Below are 13347 nucleotides of genomic sequence, written 5' to 3'. Positions count from 1 at the left end.
TGATAATTATATACAAGATTCAGCACACGTCACAAACAACATATGGTACCAACACATGACCCGCATTGGTAAGCAGACAACTGAGGATAGCTGCTACGTTTGCTCATTAATACCATACGCCATGAGTGCTTCACGAACATTTGTTGCCACAGAAATAGATGAAAAGACAGCACAGTGCATAATATACTTGGCACTGTTCCAAACGAAAGGAAGATTTCAAGGAACAGTAGTGCACATGACATGGAAAACACGAGACTCATACCCATATGAAAACAACTTCCTCAAGACCTATTTGAGTTATCACAAGACCAGTTTACATGCTGAAGGATTCAAATACATAACAAGTGGCCCTACAAAAGGAGAAACAAAGAAAGTAACACTGCAGTATCTACCATGTGATTGGTACGCCACTGAAGTTCCGGGTAAACAAGGATGCTGGGAGAGGCCGCTGGTGACGATAACAGGAAAGGTGTATCTGGACAACAGCTGGGAGATAGGAGTGATTGGCAGCAACATGGTAACAAAAGAAACTATCTCAACCATCGAGACACACAATCACCGATGTTGGACGACGTGGATCAAGTATGTACCAATGCTCACGTGGGTAGAAGAAGATGAAGACCCAATAACAATACTACCGTTGACTGCGCCCAAGGTATGCTACCAGCATAAAGGAGAGGTGGACGTAGGATATAACACCAATTGTGCAAGTGTGATGGAGTTACCTGAGGGGGGAGCGGGAACAGCAGTAATAATGGACCATTATTGGGCCTGTGGAGAAAAGGCATACCATACACTGCCTCCCCTGTGGAATGGTGTGTGCACAATGGTACACGTCAATGTACCATCACTAGTGGTACCTAAGAAGCACGTCAATGTGGCAAAATTTCCTAAAATGGATGAAGGGGATAAGAGAAGAAAGAGATCTGCACCACTTCAGGAGGAGCAAGGGAACAGGACCAACAGCAATGATACTGTCCTAAATAGAAGAAAAAGACAAGGAGAGCCACTGACAGGAAATTACCTGTGGGGAAGGTCGGAAACGGCACTAACATCAATACCGCCAGAACACAGACTATTCAGCAGAGCAGCAATGTTCTTCTCCTCAATAATACACCCGGGACTGCAGGCTTACGCAAACGCAAAATGGCTCCAAATAACTAGATGGGAACTAATGATGACCATCAATTCTACAGTAAATGGGTTCAACGCAATAAAAGAGGAGCTGCGAGCTGTAAGGATGGTAGCACTCCAGAACAGATATGTATTGGACCTTCTCACAGCAATGGAAGGAGGAGTTTGTGCAAAGATAGGACAATCATGCTGCACGTTCATAACTGCCAACAATGCTGACAATGGTACACTGACAGAAGCAGTTTCACAATTGGCCCAGATGCACTCCAAAATGATGGATGAAAGTAACGGTGTAAACAAGGATAAGAGCTGGTTTTCACTATTATGGTCATGGATGCCATCCTGGCTGTCAGATGGACTGAAAATAATAGTGGGCTGTACTATTTTGGCTGGAGCTACTCTGATCATAATTAGATTTTGGAAGGCCCGGAAGGCACGCACTACTGACGAGTTGCTGGAAATGGTGGGAATGCACCCCTTGATGCCAGCAGATGACGGCCAGCATACAGGTGTGATAATACAGGATAGGGAGAAGTTGCGCACCCAAATCATCACCAACCATCTAGACCCACCATCAGTGAAGGTCGAGAACCCAAGAAACCCCAGGAGCTACATAGGAAGATGGGTATACTGTACTCCTGGAGGAACCTGTGAATATATGTATTGGTCATTTGAAGATCATGTAAACCATTATGGACATCTCGGAGGAATAACTAAGATATGGCGAGTAAGAGGAGATAACGAGAAGGATATGTTTGTGGTCGACAAGTCGACCAGAGGGGGGACTGAAGTGGGAGAATGGAAGACCAGGCTCCCGTCCTTCACCTCTCGCGCTTGGCCTAGAGGGTCACGACCCAGACATCCGCCACGAGAAGAGTTTGTCCATTTACCAGACGACCAGATACCCTGGTACAGGAACATACGGATGTGTCCATCTGCCTGCCCAGCAGCCCGCACTGGCCATGCCGACACCTGCGGCACGGATCAACTAGACTAAAATCTACACGTCGTTAGAGATGCCATGACGACCTAGACAACGGGAAGCACATCTGTACAAATATACACACTGGACATTCCCACACCAACCTACACGAAGAATATACTCAGTGCTATGACGTAGGCGACAGGCATATTCACGGACGTGCATCTTTATTATTTTTACATAGGCTTTCAGAATGCAGAAACGCAAGACGCGTCATGAACTCATCTATAAAGCTTGCTCACGCTTCTCTTGAAACCCGTTACCACCATGAGAGGTATAATGAAGACACGATACTGGTCATGGAACTATATGCTACTATAACCTAAAAGCACCTATGCACCAAACGGACTACTTATGCACCAGGCCCGAGTAGGCCTCAAACAAGAGCTCCCGTGGACATTAAAGCAAGAGTCAGGTTGCTGATTCTGCAGAAAGAGCCCGGTGGAGCAACCAGCCAAGGTCGCAATGTTGCAAACCCACATTCCAAGAACAAATCATCAAAGGCACGATGTTGCAACCTCGTACTCCGCGCACCAACGTTAAAGTCACACCGGCAAATTAAACCAGACGCGCAGTGGAAAAACAATATTAATTGTGCAGAATTCTGCCTCTTTCACGGTCCCTCCCCACGTGACCAAGCCGAACCTGACGAGATGCCAAACCCAGGAGAGAAGAGGCGTCTGGATCTCTCGCTACGGGACACAGGCAGATACACATGAAAGGCTCAATGGACATCTGCGACAGTGGGAGCGGTCAGCCTTCCAGCTATGAATAAATCCTCACATTGTCTGCACGTACCCATAGTGAAACATTGTTGCACCTTGCAGGTACACCGAGAGCTGGGAACAGCGGTGGTCCCAGGCTGGGAAGCTCACGGGCGCACCAATCAGAACATGGGGCTCTTATCACTGACGCCAGTAATGTTAACCAATCCCCAGGAGTCTTCATGTAACAATTTTCATGTATCTAATTGTAGGGACAACCCAGATATACCACCTGACTACCCTTTGTCCACTAACATCGTTCTCTATGTGTGTGCTATACTAACCCTACCACTCGAGCACCCAATTAAGAGTGGCGATCGTTTTTTTGTTAACTTTCTGAAGTGACGCAAGTAGCGCGTCATAATACAGTAAAAAGGGCCTGCGAGCCCCACGATTGTGTGTGTGTCAGGACGAACGCGTACGCTCCTTGACCCATCCCTGCCGTTTTGTCTAATAAACAGCAGAGTCACCTTGCTCCTTGTGTGTGTCTCATACTCTATCTCATCTGGGATATACACGGGAGGAGTTGGGGCCTCCCTGCCTGGAGGTCTGCGGACGGCCCGGCCGACCCCGGCAGAATTTCCCCCCGACAAGTGTTCCACCTAACCCTGTGCTGTACAACGTGGGGACGAGAATTAATACTGATCTATATTGCCAGTCTGACATTTCGTTTCATCACTGATTTTTCCTTTTGTAGACACATCCCTACATCACAGAGTGTATTAGAGTGGGGGCAGGCACTAGGTTTTTGTTAGTATAGGCCTTTAATGTTTGACATAGACCGACTACGACTGTTTCTTTATTATTTGATGGTTGAGATTACTCCCATCTTAGTTACAGGGCCAGATAGGAGTTTTTCCAAACCCCTTGAATCTAACAATTAAGGTTTTGAAACTTGCAACTCTCATGTCAGTGTCTACCTGTGATACCATGCCTCCCTTACAGCCCAGATATATGAAAAGCTGGAAACTGGCATCCCAGATAACAACTGGGTGGCCCACTTTTGTGAAGTTTATAGAAGTGTGGATGATAGAGGAGATGGGGATAGTTCTACATTCAGGTTGACTTAAGAGGTGACATTAATAATCCCTTAAGGACAAATAAGGAAGGTACTTTGTGGTTTACATACAATGAAGTGATCAGGGCTATTAAGACATCCAAGCGGAATAGAGTCCCTGGTACGGATGGGATTCCTGCTGATTATTACCAGAATGGCACAGAAATTTGGGGACCAATCCTGACTATATTGTTTAATGCTATACAAAAGTTCAATACAATCCCGGAAGACTGGAAAAGAGCAATAATTGTTCCTATATTTAAGAAGGGGTCTAGAAGAATTGTCAATCCTATTGGCTGATCTCACTGTTAAATACAAGTTGCAAATTATTAGGGAGATTCCTTTTGAACATCATGGAGGATTGGGTTACGTAACAGGCTATCCTTGCTCCGATCCCATTAGGGTTCCGGCTGTCAATTGGAACCATGGAGCAAGGGTTAAATGTATACACGTTGATTGCCTACTCCTTGTATATAAAGTAAGAACCTGTCTATCTGGCGTTCATGGACCTAAGTGCCGCTTTCGATAAAGTTAATTGAACTATGGCAGGTGCTTAGGTCCTATGGTTGTCAAGCAGGTATTATTGATATACCCATGGTGCTAAATACCAATAATGAGGCTTGCGGTAAATCTGGCAGTGGGGGACATTGAATGCCCTGGTCCCCCCATTGGATCAGGTGTTTGACAGGGATGCATATTAGCCCCATTATTGTTTTCCTTGTATATTAACAACTTACAAAAAATAAATTGGTTGACTGTAATGCAAATGTCCCCAAAATAGCAGGGGTTGTCAATTGTGGTGCTGGTTTATGCCAATGACTCAGTCCGTATAGCCTTTACTCCAAAAGCCTTACATCTTCCAATTGATAAATATACGACCTTTAGGGGAGAACTAGATTTATATGTAAATCTGAAAAAAACTCCAGCTATGGTTTGCTCCTGCTCAAGAAGGAAGATAAAACTCCTCACTATGTGGTGCGATGCAAGCCCTATCCCGAAGATCCCTATCTCGAGATGCACTTTTCAGAATCTTACATGGTGGAGATTGACACCGCAAAATAGCTATCTCTAATGAGCTAGTCCATCAGGAGAATTCTCAGTTTTATAAAACAGCATCAGCAGCAAACGCTCAATATTATCAAATCTATTTATACAGACCGAACACTGGGGGCTGTAAAATATGGAGCGGCAGTGTGGGGCTTTGCTGATCAAGTAACTGTTCAAAGAGAAGAAAACTCTTCCTTGAAGAATTAACTGGCTCCCCCTAGTCTGGATCCAAAGTTTGAGACCCATAATGAAATAGGCCAACGTTTTATACAGGATGAGCTGGCTCTAGAACTTACTTTATTATGGATCAGCGTCTAGTCTAATACAAATGCCACACTGGCTCACTATATTTTGACAAATGTGCTCACCAAAAGGGGAGTGGTAGACATCAATTGGTTTTCTAGCATAAAACAGATGTTGGGAAGTATTAATGCTAATATATATTTCGTCGACTCCCCCAAAATAGCTAAATGGTATCTCAAGTTGTGATCTTAAAAAAAAAAAAACTAAAAGAGTGGGTAAACCAATGAAAGGTAGTCTCTTGAAATGGGCAATTTTTGATTCCAGCAAGTGATAAAATAAAAGACTGCTTGATCTGGACTAAGAACGCATCACAAAGAAACACAACAACAAGCCAAATTTGAATATTTTCTTGTTGGGCGAAATTCTTAGCAAGAGATCAGGTTGGGGCATCGAGTCAAGCAGCCTCCTGTGCAAAATAGAACTAGAGGATATGGCCCATTTTCTCTTATTTTGCCCGGCTTATGCTCCATTAAGGCGGCAGCTTCTGGTCCCTCTTTTTAGAGATATCAAATGTGCCCAATATCGTCCTGCTCTGTATTTTTTTTACAAATGTAGAAACCCCTCTTAAAGCATGGGCACTGTGACTTTATATATGAGGAGTGTGAAAAATATGAGAAAAGAATGTTAGTGGCGTCATTTTTTGAAAATTAGAATGAGTAAATGTTTCTGTAATTATACCTTCCAGTGCTTGGGCATTTTATTTTAACCATTTTAAGAAATCAATGGCAAACTAAATTAATTGAAAAATGCTAGGCTCGGGATCTTTGCTGGCCCGCATTGGCCATTTTTATAACCTGGTCTTCCACTTTTGGTACTTTAGTTATAGTTGTGAAATTTGAGGAATGAGTTATTTGTGCCGATTTTGATATGGTTTATGAAATGTTTGTGGAACACCAGATATTGAAATCAATTTTAACAGCTTAAATGTTTTTATATATATGTTTGACATTAGTATTATTGGTGTTGCTTTTTATGGATACTTGTATCCAAACTGATGTAGGACGTAGAGTGTTCTTTGAGTGTTTTTTGAGTGTTTTTTGCGAGCACAGAAGGGTGCTGTTCCGAGTTATATGTCAGTCGCCCAGGCATGGGTACACCTTGATTTCTTGTCTGTGCAGATGTGCAGCTACCACTGAAAGAATCTTTGTGAAGATATGTTAAGAAATCTTTAAATTTTGCTAATGTTTTGAACGCTTCCTGACTTTTGGACGGAAGTGAAGCCTTTTTGCTCCACTTACCTTGCAAAGCTCATCTGATTTGGGGGCACTGATCAGGGATGTCATTTCACCAAAATGCCAGGGGTAGTGGAAGTGACATACATGACCCTTGACCTCTGATATCACAGGAAGTGATGTACTTTAACCCCCCCCCCCCACCCGAAGTGACATCACAGGGAGTGAAGGAACACAACCTTTTCGCCCCTTGACAAAACAGGAAGGGGCATCACACAGCATTGTTCTTAAGCACACAGGGAAAAATATGGTTATGATATCACTATAATGTGATATACATTTCATATAAGAATGGATCACCATATGTATTGTTAATATTAGTGTGTATAGGCCCAAATTACTGTGAATGCAAGCAGACATCCAAGGCCAAATGATAATGTGTTATTATGAAGCACATACACTTGAGCACTTTCTATACAACTAATATACATACAATATCACCAACCTATGTTGGTACTCATCTATCGGCCTCAGAATGATGAAAGGCTGAGTTGATGTGTTTAAGAACAGACTAAATCAGGGACTCACCCCCTGAAGTGTGTCTGAAATAAACCTTTAATGAGTCTAGCAATTATTGTATAGAATTCCAGAAAGACAAATGTGTTATTCCTATTCTTTCTTATTTAGGGTTACTGCTCAAAGTGTTACACTTGTGCAAATCCCTGTGTTTTTTTAAGAGGCTTGAGAATGAAAACCAGCCACTCTAAAAAGAAAGAGCCGCATGCCACTGGCTACAGCCAGCCCAGGAGCTTACATTTAAAAAAAATAAAAAATATATAATGTCTTAAAGGGGTAGCAAGGGAGACCTCAGGGGTAGCCGCTACGACCCCCTGGCGACTCCCAAATGGTGTGCCTGGCAACGATCAGTCCCTATGACTATCCGTGCAGAAGACCCCTGTTTTCTATTGTAAAATTATTGGTTTATTTTTCCTGCACACAAGACCTTCATCGAAGTGGGATAGGGGAACTTTGTGTCCAGAGACCCTGTAGCCTCAGACATCAACCAGAAACCAGAACCAAGAGCAGGGTACCATATATCCAACCCCAAGAAAAGGCAAAGACGACGACAGCCCAGGACATGGAAGGAGAAAGCAAACACCAGAGCGTGGTATGAGAAACCGAACAACAAGCAAGAGAGATAACAACTCAGTCCCAAGACGGGACACCTGAAATACTATCTACATCAGACTGAGAAATCTGAAATCACCACTGGAAAGAGGTGCACCAAATTCTAGGTCAGGGAATCCAAAGATGTTATTGGAAACTGAAAAGTGAGTGGTCCAATAACCAAGACTGGCTCATTAACCAAAGACTGATACAAACTTTCTTATGAGGGATAACACGGAAGGCACTAATCAGAGACCATGAAACTTTCAGATCTCCCTGAGTGGGAGAATAGGAGGCACCCATACTAGATACTACATCTCTAAGGCTCAGAGACAACATTCTTAATGACAAACGGAGATCACAACTCGGTCAAATGTTAGTCATTATTCTTTCGTTGGGGGGCAGGAGGGGTTATAAGATCTTCCTATCTTTGTTAGAATTTCCTTGTGTTTAAAAGTGGTAGGGACAGAATCCACAATAAAGTAGGTTTTCTGGCTGATAGACTAAGTTTGCTTTAGAGGACATCCTGAGAAACACCCGTTAGACTTATTTCTTTCAAGGACAGGGTCTCACACGCTGGGGACATAGTAGGTTTTTGAAGTGGTGAAACGAATTCCCTTAAGAAAATGTTTGAGTGTCCATCTCCTGAGTTATACAACCCTCATTGGTGCTTCTACCCTTGGAAGACATCGGAAATGTTCCAGAACCATACTGTGGTTTACCCATCCAAAGATTAGGAATCTGTTGCACAGGTCACCATCCCGAACTGGAGCTTGGGACTCTGCAGGTTGTTGATTTGTGGCCAAAGATTGCATCTCCTGCTGCTGCTCTTTGAGATGAAGAGGGTCATTCATGAAGACAGACCTTAACTGCCACCACAAATCTCACCTTCTGACTGCAGATCTCTTTTGATCATGGGACCTGTGGTGGCTGCTTCCCTGAGGTGTCTGGTCTGTCCAGAGAATCTGTCAGAGCCATCCCAGAACTGCAAATCGGAACTGCTGAGAAAACGGACCCAATCCCAACAAAGTTTTCGGCACCTCTGACCCTTGGTACTAAACTAAATGGACAATCAGCATAAGAGTCCCCATTACTTCAAAGTACTCCAGGGGTGGTCAATTGGAAAATTGGAGTAAGGGGGGAGAGGGGTGGTAAGATGGATTTCTGAACTCTGACCTGGTGGGCAGAGGTTCAGAAGGCCAGCCTAGTTTCTTGGAACAGGGTAACCTATTGGACAAGCCAGACCAATCAGGCACTGGCGGCGGTCAAGATTAGGTCTCAGGAGGGTTGAGGGTGATCGAAAGCCCACAATGAGCACACAGTAAACACCACCACAAATTACTCTCAGTCCGGTGTATATTTTAAAAATACATAAACATTTATTAAAGGCCTTCTAAGTCAAACACAAAGTAATTATTCAGCAGTATTAACAAAACCAACACAATACTAACTATGAAACATATACAGTAACCAATGGCCTAAAGTGATATTACACAGTAAAGATCCACAACCTGCAAAGAAAGGGGTCATACAGTGCAAATATCTTTTAGGCAGTCCTTCACAATTCAAAGATTAGCCAAGAGGCAGTCAAGTCCCTAAAATGAGTGGAGCCTTGAGCTCAAAAGTACATTTGGTGCTGGTGCATGCGATTAAGATAAAAACGGGATCTCTTCAAGGAACTGTAGTGACTCAGGAAGGTGGGTGAGGCAGTGAAGAATAAGTTCCCACTATTCGAGGAGGGTCTCCCCAAGAGGGCAAAACAGGATCCAAGAATTGGGAATAGCTTGGTAGTGCAGGCTAAAGAAGAGTAGCCCTCAAGGGACACTCATGCGTAAAAGTCTATGGATATGCCAGGGGCAACCGGTAAGGGATTTAAGTACTTACCGACACTGTGCGCACTCTGGACCAAACTTCGCCAGTCCAGATCGGTCGAAGGTTCAAATCCTGCAGTTGTGCAGCTCTGCGGCTTTCAGGGGCTGCATTCAGTAATCGATTCTATGGCGGGACAGTGGCAATTTCTCCGCTCGTGGTGAAGGGATCAAGCCAGTTCCAATGCAGCAAGTCTGAGGGCACAGGGGGGCAAAGCAGCAAGGCACCCACGAAGTTCGTATCTACAGCTGGGCGACACGATGACCGCTTATGCTTGGGATCAGGCATACTCTCCTAATTCCAGGCCTAGGAATGCTAGGTGTACGAAACTCAGCAATACCCAGAGTTTACAGTCTCCGGAGGCTCAAGTCGAAACTCGAGACGGCGGCGGTTCCAGGGCAAAGGTCCTGTACGAGCTGGTCAGTTCACTGGGCGGTCCAGGAACACTTCCGAAAAGGCTTGCTTACAGGTTAAGCAGGCGGTGTCGAGAATAGTTGGCCCCACTATTCCAATGGGTCTTCTAGGTTTGATCAGAAACAGGGGTCCAACGTGACAACAGCGGGGTCAGGATGCCAAACCTTCCAGCGGGTCACCAGCGGTTCCACAGAGCCGCTTCTTCGTTTCAGGATACTTGGCTCCTTTACTAAGTTTGATGTGAACTCAGAAGATCGCCCTGGAATGGGTGCAAGATGCCTTCTCCTAGCCAAAACCTCCTACGCGCCAAAACGAAGAGAAACCAATGAGAGATCTGCTCACATGCAACCATCCCAGACGTGGACAAATCATGGACCACAGCGGTCCCAGTCATTCCAGCACACTAGACATCCTGCCACCCAGAATGTGTATTGGAACTAGACCACTCCAACTCACATCATGGGCACGCACACAGAAGGCATACAGAAGCCCGCGAAAGCTTTGGTTTGCGCGGGGGACTGCATGACCAAATAAGGAATTTCCCAGGTCTACTCGACCTGGGGAAGGCAAAGGGACAAGATGGCCAAAGGACAGAACTGTCAAGGTGCAGGCCTTGGGATTATGTAAAGGGGAGCCTGGAGTGAGTTGTGGACGTGGTTCACACATGGACAAACACAAAAAACCCCAGCGCAAACGGATATTGCCTTATCGAAGGCTTCTGTGCCCTCTTTGCAGGAACAAAGGCCTACAAACTCCAACTCCCAGCAGGCCCCGGGCCAGAAACTACAAAACCCCACCCACGTCGGGTGGAGCACATCCGCGCGCACATGTTAGCACGAGGCTTGTGCTTGAACTCCCGAACGAAGAGGACGTGTTTATTGCAGCTCCGAGGAAGGGGACACACGCGAGGGGCCACACCCCAGCCAGCCATCACCTGGGCCCCTCACACGCCTGAGATAAGTACAGCAAGCGCAGGGGAGCTGCGCTTGAGCAGCAAAGCCGCGCTCAGGGGCGAACAGTCAGGAATCTCTCACGCGAAGCGGGGCACACGCAAGGGGGCACCGCCCAGACTCATCAGTCCCCTTGCTCGGCAAAAGATAAGTCCAGCATAACTCCAAAGCTAAGACCCGCGCAAGACTCGCACTGAAATCCTGTGCAGGGGAACATATGAGACGTCCTACCCCCTTTCTCAGGTACTTGCCTGGAACTTTGTCTCTGTTGCTGCACTAGGCCTTCTATCCTGATGGGGAAGGACTGCTAACATTATGCGTCTGCCATATATTTATGGTGCAAGGAATAATGTGTATGTATCAATGCATTGTTCTTTTCACTTCACTTGATACATTTACTTGGCTTTGCTTCACGGAACAGATTTTACTGCGTTTTAGTGTAAAGTGGAGGTGATCTCAATTTGAGATTACCAACTGTGTACATATAGGTCAGTGTGCTCTGTGATATAGGTTGCTCTTATGTTTTACCTGCTTACTGTTTTAAGGCCTAATACATTCATATTTGTGTGTGTGGACTCTCTATAAGTAGTACTTGCACATCACCCCCATAGCTCCTAAAGTCGGCCTTATTCCTCAGCTCATGTTACCTTGATTGGGTTTGGCTAGGTTAAGTATGAATAACTGTTCAAGATTAGGTTGGCATCTCAGAACTGTCCAACAGGACTGATTCTGAAAATCCAGTTTTAAACAGTGTTAGCAGAAGACTCAACTAAGGGTGAAAAGAGATGCTTTTGGGATTTGCTAGTCTTTGTGATGCCTTTTCCTGAAGGAAAAAAAGACTTTGGTACTAATCTTGTGGTCAAGCGTGCTCTTATTGATTTGTTGGTGCAAGTCGAGACCTTCAGCAAAAGCATCATCTTTTTCAGGAAACAGAGGGATTTTGTAGGATGACAGGCCCTCAAAAACTGAAGGATCGAGTTTATGAAGTGAACGGTGATGGACCTTTAAATGATATACCTGCCTGTTTGAGGGATTTAGCCAGAGATTGATCAGCCTGTAGGCTGAAGGTGGGGAAAAGAGAACTACACAATATATAACAAACTGTCAGCCTAGTGAAATAGCACTCGGGTGCTATAAGAGGGAACTACCTAAAAGACTTCCATGATGGCAACTTGTCGAAACAAATCCATAACTTGACCAACCAAAGTATAATGTCTTTGATAAAAACGTTTTAACCGCATTATTGAATATGCAATCTATTTTGTTTGCAATAAAGTCTTGTTAACCCATGCAAGTGGCTGTAGTGTCCTGCTTTTACTCTTCCTTCACAAGGCTTGCAATATCTATGGCATACTCGCCCTGCCTTTGGGACCTTTAAAATAAAAATCTCTCCATTGAAGGTCTCAGACAAAGTAAAGACCCTTGGTGTCTATTTACAGGCCTCCTTAGGAGCAGAGGCACAGGAGGCAAACCTCAAACAGACCTGCCAATACCATCAAAAATTGTTGAGGCAAATTACACCTCACTTAAGCCAGCTCAACAGCTCTATCATTCCTAGAGCCACTATACTCTCCATGCTAGACTACAGGAACTCGCTAATGCTAGGGTCCAGCAATAAATGCATAAAACAGTACCAAATCATCCAGAATAACACCATAAGGACGGTCACTGGCAAATCAAAAAGAGATCACATTACCAATGAGAGAAAAACCTTCCACTGGCTATCTATTGAAGACAGAATTACATTCAAGTCAATGTCTCTGGTCCATCACTGTTTATACGGAACTGCTCCGGAATATCTAAAAAAGCAAATGAGCCCTTTGTACCTGGTCGGTCATTAAGATCCAAAAACAAAGGACTAGTCAAAGCCAGACACAAATAAAGCCAACGGTCTAGGTCGAGCATTCCCTATTAGAGCCACTGCCAAATGGAAACGACTCCCACTACACCTTAGACTTGATCCCAACGATCTGAAATTCAGGAAAAACCTAATAACCACATTGTTCAGATGAAATAACCATGACTAGACTGTCATACACAGACTGATTCTATTTATTAACACATCTTGTCTCCCTTGATGTCAACCACGTCTGCGTCAGCACCCTGATGCCTAAGGGGTGTGGCACTTTAAAAACACATAAATAAATACTCATCCATGTGCAAAACAGAAATCAGGTGCCTTGGAGGTCTTGAAGGAATCCTACCCCCTGGCATTTCTCTGGGCAACCCTCCAGATCGTCATTTTTCAACAAACTCAAATGGGACGGGTGGGACCCCAAGCTTGTCATGCCTGGAGACCCACAGTAAATATCAATGGCTATGGCCAATGAGCCTAAAACAAGTCTGTTGTTGCTTGTGTTTTGTGCAGAAGTGATGCAACGTAACAGTTTGGGCCCGAGTGCCCAACTTTGGGGTGGGACCAAGCCTAATTTGCATAGGTATTGCATTTTCTATAATGGAAAGGCAGGCTGAAAAACAATGGTCTTGC

At 44.6% G+C, this 13347-nt stretch overlaps 1 protein-coding gene across 2 annotated transcripts in view; it reads right to left on the bottom strand.

Moving 5' to 3' along the window:
• GEMIN5 (gem nuclear organelle associated protein 5) overlaps window positions 1-13347 on the bottom strand; it is a 1331385-nt gene that overhangs the window by 391040 nt on the left and 926998 nt on the right. The window lies entirely within an intron of this gene.

Source organism: Ambystoma mexicanum, chromosome 3q (genome assembly GCF_040938575.1).
Source record: "Ambystoma mexicanum isolate Mex_15411 chromosome 3q, UKY_AmexF1_1, whole genome shotgun sequence".
NCBI classification, from domain to species: Eukaryota; Metazoa; Chordata; class Amphibia; order Caudata; family Ambystomatidae; genus Ambystoma; species Ambystoma mexicanum.
This window is presented reverse-complemented; position numbering and strand designations above follow the sequence as displayed.